This window comes from Eptesicus fuscus, chromosome 19, assembly GCF_027574615.1.
Source record: "Eptesicus fuscus isolate TK198812 chromosome 19, DD_ASM_mEF_20220401, whole genome shotgun sequence".
Lineage (NCBI taxonomy): Eukaryota > Metazoa > Chordata > Mammalia > Chiroptera > Vespertilionidae > Eptesicus > Eptesicus fuscus.
The window spans coordinates 28,876,206-28,889,470 of NC_072491.1; positions in this window are offsets into that span (position 1 = coordinate 28,876,206).

A 13,265-nucleotide genomic window follows, 5' to 3' on the forward strand; every position below is an offset into this window, starting at 1 on the left:
CCCTCCCCCTGGGCAGGCCTGGCCCGATCAGCCCCGATAAGGGTGGGCTGGCTGGACCCCAACCATGCACAAATTTGTGCACTGGGCCTCTAGTTTTAATATAAAGCTCTTGTTCATTTATTTATACTTTTTAAAATATATATTTTATTGATTTTTTACAGAGAGGAAGGGAGAGGGATAGAGAGTTAGAAACATCGATGAGACAGAGACATCGACCAGCTGCCTCCTGCACACCTCCCACGGGGGATGTGCCCGCAACAAAGGTACATGCCCTTGACTGGAATCGAACCTGGGACCCTTGAGTCCTCAGCCCGATGCTCTATCCACTGAGCCAAACCAGTTTCGGCTATTTATACTTTTTTTATTGTGGTAAAATATGCATGATATACAATTTACTATTTTAATTATCTTAAGTGTACATGCCAGGGGCATTAAATACATACATAATGTTGTACAACTTCACCACTGTCTATTTCTAAAATTATTTTTCATCACCACAATCAGAAAGTCTATGCCTGTTAAACAATACTTCCCCATTCCCTCCTTCTCAATTATTTCAGAAAATCATTTGCATGACTTTGGAAGGAATTTTGTGTCTTATTGCCATTTCATTCAACAATGGGGATGTTAACTCTTAAAACTTCTGATTCTGCATTAGGCCAACTACTGGGAAAATGGGTGAATAGTTATATATCTTTGTGCCAAAGAATGAAGCTTTGAGAATATAATTTCAGGCCCATAATGCCATAGAATAGGTAGGCCTTAGGGTTTTGGAGACCCAGAAGAGCATCCTTTTGTAATATTCAAGAGTTTTTCAATCAAGCTGAGGATTTTTCATCTAGTAATCCTATATAATAAAAGGCTAAAATGCAAATTGTCCCCTCCACCCAGAGTTCGACCGGGAGTTCGACCAGGAGGCAGGTTGGCCAGCCAACCACCTGGGACCCCTCCCCCCAGCTGGCCTGGCCCGATGGCCCCAATTGGGGCAGGCCAGCTGGACCCCGCTCATGCACAAATTCATGCACTGGGCCTCTAGTATAAAATAAGCAAAGACCAACATATTTAGGATTTTGGAAGTTTATCCTAAACTAGAAATTATCAAGATACAGAGGAGTTCTTTTTGTTTTTACAGGTGAATTTTACAATCCTAAGTATTGATGAGGTGTGGTTTACCTAAGTGGTAGCAATTTTAAGAAAAATAAGAAGGGACATTTTGTCTTTGCTTTGAAATGATTTCCCAGAAATGAAAGATTGGATTAATTTTTTAAAATTTCCATGGCACCTTCTGGGGTGCTTTCATGAAAAGTCAGAATAACCCAAGAATGAGACACCATGGGATGGAGAGGACCATATATTTGGACTTGATAAGAATCCTGAGGTTAGGGTATGTTTGGAGACCCGCTTAAAACAATGGCAGCTTGCAGCTCTGCTAATGACTGGCTCTTGCCTATCTTTTTCTGTTAGAATTACTAAGCAAAAAGGTATTGTATTGAACCTCTGCATAACAGGAGGGAGAATTTATGGAGGATTAACTTTCTTTCATCTTTTTACCTTTAAATAGAGGAACAAGTCTAACAGAGTGAATTAAAGGGAGGTACTTTCTTAAAGGCTTTGAAGTTTTCTTTGCAAACAGAGTTGAATTGATTTGAGCATTTTCCCTTCAAAGTAAGAGCCCTGCAAGCAAGTTTTCTTTATACATTCCTTGCTCCTTGTGAATCAGCAGAGGTTATACAGTGAAAAAGAGGATCTGATAAGGAGTAGGAGCAAGCTAACCCCTTCAGAATATTAGTAAATGCTGAGGAGCTCATAAAGTGACAAAACAATTTCTTTAATGATTAAAAAGTTCTCCTTCTGCACCCTGGAAGCATTAAAACCTTGGGATGGTGATAAGGTTAACAAAAAACAACAACAAAATCCAAGTAGTAATACAACCCTAAGTGCATCTCATTGCTATTTATTTTTTTAAATGTACTTTTATTGATTTCTGAGAAGAAGGGAAAGGGAGAGAGAGAGAGAAACATCAATGATGCATGAGAATCATTGATCGGGTGCCTCATGCACACCCCACACTGGGGATTGAGCCCATAACCTGGGCACATGCCCTGACCGGGAATCGAACTGTGACCTCCTGGTTCATAGGTTGATGCTCAACCACTGAACCACACCGGCCAGGCCATCTCAGTGCTATTTAAATTCAGCTAAATGCTGTCCAATGGTGGGGCTTTCTATGCATTAGTAGCTGAAAACACACACACCACAAAATCATGTGTAAGATGTTTCAAAATAGCCAATATTGATGTCTTATATAAGTCACCAGTTTTGATGATCACCCCACATTCAGGATACTTTCCTAATTGAGCGTGTACCCTGTAGTGGGCTTAAAGCAGCCTTGGGGCCACTGCAGCTCAGCCACTTATCAGCTTTCGTACTGCACAGACTTTCTGGGACTCAGTTTCCTCATCTGTGCAATGGAGATATCAATGGGAAACAATTCAGGAAGCTACTTGGTGTAGTGGCAGGGAATTAATGAAGAGAGACACTTGCTGTGCTTTTGAGATACTTGGCCTGCATTTTATTTTACTAAGTAGAAAAAGAGACTATTTGGATTAAAGGAGGCCATGCATGGAAACAGCCCCGCTCACATCTCTGGGATGGCATTGGAAGTGCTCTTACCTGGACAGCTGCTGGCCTAGGTGCCAGCATAGCCACAGGGCCTGCCCGGGTTCACCTTCTCTTGGGGTAAAATGAGAGGTGTCGGGCCCAGACCTTTTTACAGACTCTGATGTCTGAATCTTAAAAGCAAGCAGGTACTTTACTCAGAGTTGAGCTCTGGAGAACAAGAAAGGATTGGGAACTTTTCCTGTTGGCTGGGATCAGAACGGGAATCCGACACACGTGAGGCAGTGAGCATTGCCTATGGTCTCCTGGGCGCCCCCGTGGGAGGACACCCTCTGCACACCGTCTCCGCAGGCTGGGAAAACCAAGGCAGCAATCGTTCTTGCTGAGCTTGGTGGCCTCATCTCTGCTGGCCCTTCAGTGCGTAAGGCTTTCGAGCTCCAGATTTTCTTCTCACCTTTATCGTCCCTCCTCTCCTCCTATGTATACACATGCATGCAAAATTTTAATGTAACACCCTTTCGTTCTACCGTTGATGAGATGCTTGTAGCAACTTAATACTTGTTTATATTAATTAGCCTATGGTAAAATTGGTTTCTCTTCTTTTTAATCCTCACCTAAGGATATGTTCATGATTTTGGAAAGGGAGGGAAGGGGGGGGGGGGGGAGAAAGAGAGAGAGAGAAAAACATCAATGTGAAAGAGAAATATCAATTGGTTGCCTCCCATATGTGCCCCAACCAGGAATCGAGCCCTAAACCTTTTGGGTTCACTCCAGCCAGCTGAACCACCCGGGCAGGGCTGAAATTGGTTTCTTTATACTCGTTTTGACCCAGGTCGTTGTGACCAGAGTCTCAGGAGAACCTTACTGTATGTCCCCAAGGACCAATTACGGTATCCGCCAATTCATTGCTCACTGTGACTTTTTAGAACACAACTACTGTGAATAGTGAGAATTGACGTGCATGTGTGTCCACAAACTTATGTACAGAATACACACATAAAACCACCTTCAAGGAAAATAAACCTAATTGGGAAGGTAAAAATATAAAAATAAATAAAGGCAATACAAATGGAAGCACTTGAGTGACGTCTTAAAGAGACTGGAACAAACTGACAGCTGACTGGAGAATGAGTTAACCTATTGAACCCTTGATATCCGAGTAAAGCTTTCCCCTGCGATGAAATGGAGCAATGACACCCACTGCTTGGCTAATTTCTGCTTACTTTTCAGTACAAACAAAGCTGTGTTCAAAATAAGGATAAACACATCCATGTTAATTTTATGTGAGACTAATTTCCCTAACAGCAGAGAGCGTGTTTCTTTGATCTCTGCCTGCCATCTAGGCCGCAAAACTGCTCCTTAATGTCCTTTGCGCGGGCTTATGTTCCCTGAAAGTGACAGATCATTCTGTTTGTACTCCACATCGAATCTGTATGTCTGCCAAATTGCAACTTTTTTTTTTCCTATTTAGCAATGGACCAAAGTATTCATGTGAAGAGTTTAAAGCCAAAGTTTGTAATTATCAGCTGACAAAGTTAACTTGAAATGACCATTCTCAGAGGAGAGGCGTGTATCAGTTGGAGTTTTTCTATCGTTTGACATGATGTCAAATGCTTTATAACTTCAGAAATTCTGGCAGAAGTTCAGCCAAGTGCCAGTTTTCCCCAACTTCTTCCTTGATTTTAACACCTGAGACTTGTAGAAGAGAGAATGCACAGCCACATGATGAAGCATTGAGTCCGTTAATTCCCAGTGTCTTGGGCTTGATCAGTGATCCACAGGCTTTGTTCATGGCGGGGTGCGGGGTAGGGGTGGGGCTAAAGCAGCGATTTTCCACCTCTTTCATCTCATGGCACATAAACTAATTACAGTGATACCAACCTCTAGAATCGCTATTATTAAAAAGACTGGCAATGCCACATGTTGGATAAGATATAGAGGAACTGGCCCTGGCCAGTGTGGCTCAGTTGCTTGGGCGTCATCCCATGCACCAAAAGCTTGAGAGTTGGATTCCTGGTCAGGGCACATGCCCAGGTTGTGGGCTTGACCCCTGGTAGCGGGCGTGCAGGAGGCAGCTGATCAATGTTATACTCTTGAGTCAATGTTTCCCTCTCTTTCTCCCTCTCCCTTTCCCTTCCTCTCTCTAGAAATTAATTTAAAAATCATATATATATATATATATATATGTATGTAAATTAAAATCACATATATATTAATTAAAAAATCATATATATATATATATATATATATATATATAGATAGAGAAGCTGGAACTCTAATACATTGCTGTTGGGAATGCAAAATTGTATAGCCACTTTAGAAAACACAGTGTATGGTTTAATTTATATGAAATCTTAGAAATGGCAAAATACTAACTATTGTGCCAGTCTGTGCTAGTAGTTGTACAAGTGTATACAATTGCCAAAATCCATCCAACTTTACACTAAAAAGGGGGGAGCTTTATTGTATGTAAATTATACCTCAAAAAGTCTTGGGGGGAAAGTAAATTGGCGATATTTACATTGGAAAGGTAAATGTTGAGTAACTATTTTCTGTAGTAAATGGTGCGGCAGTGCAGCTGACCTGCCATCTAATTGGACTCTTGGGCTTCTTCGCACCCCATTTAAAAAAATCTTTATTGTTGAAAGTATTACCTATGTCCCTTTGTTCCCCCATTGACCTTCTAGCCCACCCCCGCCCCAGGCCTTCACCACCCTATGCACCCATTTTTATGGTGTTGTCTTTTTTCAGGCATGTTTTAAAGAAAGTAATATAAATATTTGAAGTACCTTTAACTTTTCTTCATTAAAACTCCAATATAAATATTACATAAATCCCTATGAACATTCTGTACATCCACACCAGTTTGCAAATATGTGATTAACAATTTAAGTTGGAAAATAAAGACAGACTAATGACTCCATATATTTTACTCCCTTTGCCTTAAATATGTGTGCTGTTGGCTAAAGCACTGAAAACACACTGAAAGAAAGAACACTGCTAAAATATTGTACTTTCTTCACCGAGGAATATGAAAATCAAAGCTTAATTTGACAGCTTAAATGTTGTCCGTCCAACAGTAAACAGTGGTGTGTTCAAATAGTGACCTTTTTCCCTTGGGTCTTTGAAACTTGAGATCCACTTTGATTTTTTGAGCCAAAATGTCAGTGCATGAGAATATTGCCAGAATTGTGCTTTAAAAACCAGTAGGACTAAGGAAGTCTATACATAAATAGGGGCCCGAATTGTAAATCTCAGTGGGCAGAGACGGTTTTCAAAACACAATTTCTGAAAAATACTTTGCATTTCTAATGTACAGTGTGGTGCATTAGGCGGGGCTTAGGAACCTGATATCCAGTAATGATCTATCTGTGGAAACAAATGGACCTGTGAATTTAAATGTCAAAACACTCTCTTCCTTTTTATTTTATTTTTTCCTCTGCTTTCTCTTCTTATGCTTCTTTTGGCTTCAGGACCTCTTGTCCCCTGATTTCACTGATGTCAATTTCCCCCAAATCTGATATTTTCTTATTTGTATATTCCATTAAGTGATAATAAAAAAATTTGGTAAAATCAAGTTTGTGGATGAAAGTATGGCATGGTAGGGCCCTATAGCATTTGCAGATTATAGTTCTAAAGGGCCTGTGGGAGATGGATTCTTGGGAACAGTGAGCTTGGAAGTCACACTGGGTTTGAATATTAGCTCTGCTGTTGCTCTGTCCTTGACTGTGAGCTAGTGTCTAAACCTTCCCAGGCCTTAGTTTCCTCATCTGTAAAATGGGATTCATGTTTAAAGATTGTTGAGAGGATTAAAGAAAATATTGTACCTAAAGTCCAAATGTCCCTGAAGTTTGCTACTAAGTCTATAACATCCTAGTCTCCCATCTGCCAAATGAAAAGACCATCACCCTGTCTTTCTCTAGAGTTCCTAGGAACCCTGTTTCACAGATAAGCCAAGCAGTGGACTGCACATCTGCAGTCAGCTCTGCCCGGCTGTCCTCGGCCACCCTGCTCAACTGGGTTGAGGCTGAGCTGGGCTAGATGCCCAGAAGTGGTGCCCTGTGCAGGCCTCTGGAGTGGTACCTGGAGCTTCTGTTCCATGTGCCTCCACTTCCCTAGTGCTCTGCATGGCATCTGAAGAGAGGAGGGTATTTTCTGTTTGTGTCTCTCCCCTCCACCCCACCCCTTCACCCAAAGTCACAGGGATACTTGTTCCCTGGCACTAAATGTGTCCTGGAATGCCCAGCCTTTCCTCCTCTGTGACAATTAGGCTCTCAAAGGCTTTGTTGTTCCTATCACCGTTTCCTCTTCTCCAGGTCCTCTGGTCCAGGAGTCTGACCTGTACATCCATGCCTGGACCCAATATGTGGACAGTGTCCATGTATGTTTGTTACCAAGGGGCTCCTGGGTCTTGTAAAGATCAGGAGATGGAACTATAGATAGGTTCATTTATTCGTCATTCAAAAAATACTAATCACTACACTAAGAGCTGAGCATCAGTGGTGGACAAGATAGATTTGGTAAATATCCTTACAGAACTTTCAGTCTAGTGGCAATAAATGCAATCAATGTGCAATTTACCAGGCAAATAAAATAATGTGCCGAAGGGAGAGTAAACAAGGAGCTATCATGTCCAAGTGGATTGGTGGGTGCGAGGGAAGCTTCCTGCAGAAATGATGTTGGCCCCGGTCAGCCGAGAAAAATCAATGCCTTTAATGAAGGGGGAAAATATTGGAGTAAAGGCAAGGGAGACAGGGCTGTCCTCCCAAACCATGCAAAGCGAGTATCCCCCAAAAGAAGTATCCCCTAACAGGGAGAGCAGGGTGTAAAAAGAATGAGCTGGGGGTCAGAGATGGAGAGCCCTAATGGGACAGAGCAAGCTATAGCCCAGCCCGCATCAGAGAGCGGTTGCTGGATTTGGGGCTTCCAGTAGCTCTCAGAGGCTCAGCCTGCTCCTGGGCAGGTACTTTCAGCCTGAGCAGAGGCTACCGGTTGAGGCGACCACCCTACACAGAAAGGCGACAGGCTGGGCCAGCTTATGGTGACCGCATGAACTGTGACCGTGCTTTCTTTAACTCCCCTCGGCAAAGCCTGCATTCCTATGTCAACCCCATGAGTCAAGGGTTCTCTTCACAATATTCTGACAAGATGCAAAATGACGAACACAGAGACTACATTACCGAGCAAGTGAACTTTCTATTACACTCAAATTCAGTGGTTTTTCCCATTTCTCTCTGAAAACATGGTAGATGGAGATGTTTTTCTCCCTCCCCTGGCTCTCTGCTGCGCTTCTCTCCCCTCAGACGTCTCTGCTGTATAGTATGAGGAAAGGGACTCTTTCTGACAGCATTTTGCATTTCCTGCGGCAGGATGTTTTTGAATGTAGAAGCTTTGACCTCAAACAATAAGATGAGCAACTTTAAATGAAGAGATGACGGGGACTACCTGCCTGGCTCTCTTGTTTCTTCAGAGATGAACGACACACATATGTCTGGATCTGGACAGATTCCTTGACATCTTTTTTGGTTTTTGACCTCTAGGGTGATTGCTTTTTCATTTTGAATCCTCTCATTTTAAAAAACCTAGTGTCCTATTTAAAAAAACACACATTTCAATTATAAAATAAAACAAATATTAAAGTACATAAAACATCTACCTGTAGCTCGACAGGTAATTATACAAGACCACCCAGGCTGAGATATAGAACATTGCTGTGTTCCCAGTATCCTAATGTGGAGAGGTAAAGATTGGGATCTGCGGTCCTTGTTTTTCTTTATGATTTTTACTACCTCTGATGCTAGCCTGGGAACACACTTCCCTTCTGTTCTTGCTTTTCTTCCCACCTCCTTTGGGAAATACCCTGGAATGTCTCTTGGTCCCACCCCAATCGTGAACTTGGGTTAGGACCCCCTCATCGGTCTTTCTGTTGGGTCCATTCTATACCATTATCACTGCCCTGGCATAATGCACACCAAGTATTAGTATCTTTAAACAGGAGTAACAGTCTATACAGTATACTCCATGAGGACCAGGGCAGCTGATTCATCTTTGGGAACCCAATGTCCAGCACAATGCTTAGCATGTGATGGGCGCCCAGGAAATGCTTGTTGATTTGGAAATTAACTCTGAAAAGCATTGTCAAGGTCACCAGCCTAGTGAGTTCTGTTGACTGTGTTTTAGACATGTCTGTAGACTCATTATTAAGGTGAGAATTTTCCCTCACTATTGTTTATTACTAAATGATTGTTAATTTGGAATGCCAAATCCTTTGCTGAGGATTTTTTTTTTCTCGGCAAAGAGGTGCTGGTAGTGGGTTGAGAATGGGTGGGAGGAAAGGGGCGACACTTGGAGATTGGCTAGCACTGTGGTCGGCAAACTGCGGCTCACGAACCACATGCGGCTCTTTGGCCCCTTGAGTGTGGCTCTTCCACAAAATACCACAGCCTGGGCGAGTCTATTTTGAAGAAGTGGTGTTAGAAGAAGTTTAAGTTTAAAAAATTTGGCTCTCAAAAGAAATTTCAATCATTGTACTGTTGATATTTGGCTCTGTTGACTAATGAGTTTGCTGACCACTGGGCTAGGATACTCAGAGGCCCTCAGAGCCAGCTGTGAATATGGGTAAAAGGCCATAACCAAATCCTCAGAAGCATCTCTGCCCCGTGTCCTAGAAGAAACAGTTACTCCACATATTTGGGGGATATGCAAAGCCTGGCAAAGGTGAAGAGGGAGCTCCTTGTATGGTTGGGATGAAGCTGAAGTGGCCACCATACGGATTTTGTGCTATTCCTGCTGTTTATCTTTTAAAAATAGGGCAGTGGTTACACAGCTGAGGCTCGGAGCCTGCCCAGCTCCCTGCACGACTCTGCCCGCTCCCAAGCTTGACAGCACTTCCTTCCTGACCTCGAGTGGCTTCCTGCTCTGGCCTTATCGCGCACAAAACTTGACACTGCACTGGATGGAATGCACTTAAAGTCCATACATGGAAATCTTTTGCTTTCTACATTTACAAACAATTGTCATCGACAAAACGCTTTCTTTCCCCCCAGACTCTCTTGACTCTAGTAGCGTAGGATTAATACAGTTGCAAAAGAGCAAGGGAAAGAAATCACTTTCCATCTTCAGTGCTTGTTTTCACCTGAAATTTCAAAATTTTGTTTTATGAGCCAAAGAAATAAATAGTAAGTACGGTGTGTGTGTGTGTATGTATATATCAACAAGAGAGAGGTGGTGGGAAGATCCAGTGTTTGCAGGGGGATTTGGGAAATGGCTTCCCACACAGAGTGAGTTATACAATTATGCAATTCACTTTATATGATTTTCATTTTATTACGTCTTCACCTTACAGAAGAATGGTGGGTATTTTGGTTGTGAATATTGTTATATAAAACAAACAGTCTTTTAGTACTGACATCTTTGGCTTCCCTGGCAAATTTTAAGTGTTTTGGTAATTCTGAAAGCTCTTTTGTTTCCCTTCATCTGAGATCTCCTGATGTACTTTCTCCCATAAAATTTCAAGGTACATATAAGATAATCCTCACATTGAAAATTAAAGTTTCGAATGCCAAATCCATCAAAGATAAATGGGGCTCACAGAATTTTTAAAGCTTCATTTTCTGAGCTAAACATAGAAGTTTCAGGGACATATATGACAAACAGCTTTGCAATGCATTAAAAACAAGCCACTCTGAAAATAATTTAAAATTTGGTATGGTGCTGATCTGGACATTTCAAGGGGTTAACAGAAAAGAACGTAGCTTAGAGAAAGTTCCTGGGAGTGTCTTGGCTTTCTAAATTTAATCGCTTTTCATGAGCTCATCAACCTTCTTAAGATATTATGATCTTTTACCCAGGCTGGGGGAATTTCCTCAGATGTGATTAAAGAGTGGGCTGGGCCATGTCCTCAGAAGCCAGAGTGCTTAGTACTGGAAGCATGAACTCTCTTGGAATCTTTCCCGATTTTATTTCAGAGAACCCCCCCTCTCCCCCCTTGAAGAACAACTCCCACGATGGAAGGCAAGGGACAGAGGAAGCCTTTTGAAATGGATTTATTTTTTAACTTAAAAGTTGAAAAGTCTCCCCTCACCTCTCTGAAAACTACTTAAGTACGAGTCAGGGGAAAGAGTTTGAAGTCTCTTTCTTAGGATGAGTAGATTAAACAAGTGAAGAGTATTCAAAAATACTTGTGGAAGTGCACACTCATCCTGAGTTATTATTGCCAACGTCCATGACTTAATTACTTCAGCCTGGTGGACCCCGTGGGTGAGGGTAGCCTAGGTTTTTCGTTGATTCCTAAGGAATAAGGCTGCCTTAAGGAAGTTACTACATGTGAATCTAAACTCCCCTGTGACATGTGACGAAGTTAAAGCATGTGACAGAGAAGGTAGGGGACTGACTGAGGGTTGGAGTGGGAGGGAAGATCTCTGTGCAGATTGTATTTGAGCTGCCGCCAGCTGAGGTACAAAGGCCTGTGGGCTCACTGCGCCCTCCCAGTGCATGGAGGGTAGGAATATTAAGAAGGGAAGTCGGGGATGTAGGCCGGGGCTAGATCACGCAAGGCCTCCTCGGTCATGGTAAGAGTTTTGGATGTTTAAGTGTTGTGATGTACATAACCTATAATTTGCCATTTTAACCATTCTTAAGTGTACAGTCCAGTGGCATTACATTCACGTTTTTGTGCAGCCATCACCGTCCTCCTTCTCAATAACTTTTATCTTTTGAAACTGAAATTTTAAATCCACTGAACAATAACTCCCCACTCGTCCTCACCACAGTGCTTGGCAACCACCATTGTACCTTCTCTCTCTCTGAATGTAACTATTCCTATGTACAAGACATGTCAGTAAAATCTTATAATACTTGTCCATGTCTGGTTTATTTCGCGTGGCATAATATCCTCCAGGTTTATCTTTGTTCTTGCAAATAGGATTTGCTTCTTTTTTTTTTTTTTTAAACAGGAAGAGAGAGAGAGAGAGAGAGAGAGAGACAAAGAGAGAGATGTGAGAGAGAAACCTCGATCTGTTGCCTCCTGTATGCACCCTGACCAGGAATCAAACCCACCACCTTTTGGTGTGGAAGACACCGCTCGAACCAACTGAGCTACCTGGCCAGGCCAGGATTTACTTCTTTTTTAAGGCTGAATAATATTTGACTGTATGTATATACCACATTTCCTTTAACCATTCATTTGTCAATAGACAGTTATTGTGAATAGTGTTGTAAAATACACTCCAACAGGGCGCAAATATCTTTTTTGATTCCCTACTTTAAATTCTTTTGGGAATATCCTTAGGAGTGGAATTGCTGATCACATGACAATTCTCTTTTTAATTCTGTTTTCCACAGCTGCAGCTTTTTACATTCCCATCAGGAATGCAAAGGGGTTACAGTTATTTCACATCCTTGCTAACACTTGTTATTTTTTTCCATTTTATTTTAAATAATAGTTGTCCTAATGGATGTGAAGAACGTTTGAAATCTTTAAGTTAGAATCCATTAAATGATTTTAAAGGTAGTCACACGATCCACTCTCTTTTTTAAAACAGTCACTCTGGCTGCTTCATGGGGAATGAATTGAAGGGGGAGAAGAGAGCAACAGGGAAGATTAATTATGAGAATACTTTGGTGTCCAGGAAAAGGATGATGGTGGCATGGACCAGGTGAGTCATTTTAAAGAAAAGAAGTATGGAGATTCAAGCTATGCTTTAGAAGAGAAATTTATTGGTCTTAAAGATGGGTTGGATGTAGGCTTCTGAGAGAGAAAGAGAAAAAGCAATGAGGTATTAAGGTTTCTGGAATAAACAACTGGGTGTTGTTACTATTTTCAGAGATGAAGAAGACTGAATGGAGGGTGGGGGAGGTACCAGGATTGGACATGAAAGGCTCATAAAATTTTCAGTGGAAGCACCAAGAGATAGAAAATTGGATTGGTAACATGGGGCCTGGGAAAACAGCTGAAAGCCAGAAAAGTTAAGTCAGTAACTTAAGGTCACAGAGCACAGAATGCAAGTGGCGGAATCAAGAAGCAAACCCAGGATGGTGTGCCTCCGAAGCCTGGTCTTATCTGTTCTGTGTCACTGTCTTCCAGTCAGAGCAGGTCATTCTCCAGGAATTTTGATCAATGACCACGTTTATCTACTTTGGAAAATCTCTAGTAATAAAAAGGAGTCGGTGTGGAGTGACCTCCGAGGCACAGTGGGAAACCTTGTCATTGTGATAGTCTTTCGAAAGCAAACCAGTTAAAGAGATGAGGAAAGCGCAGCTCAGTGTTTGAGCATCGACCTATGAACCAGGAGGTTGTGGTTCAATTCCCGGTCAGAGCACAGGACCGGGTTGCAGGCTCAATCCCCAGTAGGGGGCATGCAGGAGGCAGCTGATCAAATGATTCTCTCTCATCATTGATGTTTCTGTCTCTCTCTCCCTCTCCCTTCCTCTCTGAAATCAATAAAAATATATTAAAAGGAAAAAAAAAAATAAAAGCCGAGGAAAGCCAAGAAAGGAAATTAGGAAAACACTCTATGTATTTTTCTACTCACATTGCCCACATAATCAATGGCTTCTGAAGCATCACTAATAACTTTATAGTCTTAAAAGCATAGAATGCTTTAGTAAGGATTGAATGGCATGTTTTGTGGAATGCTCCTTCTGGG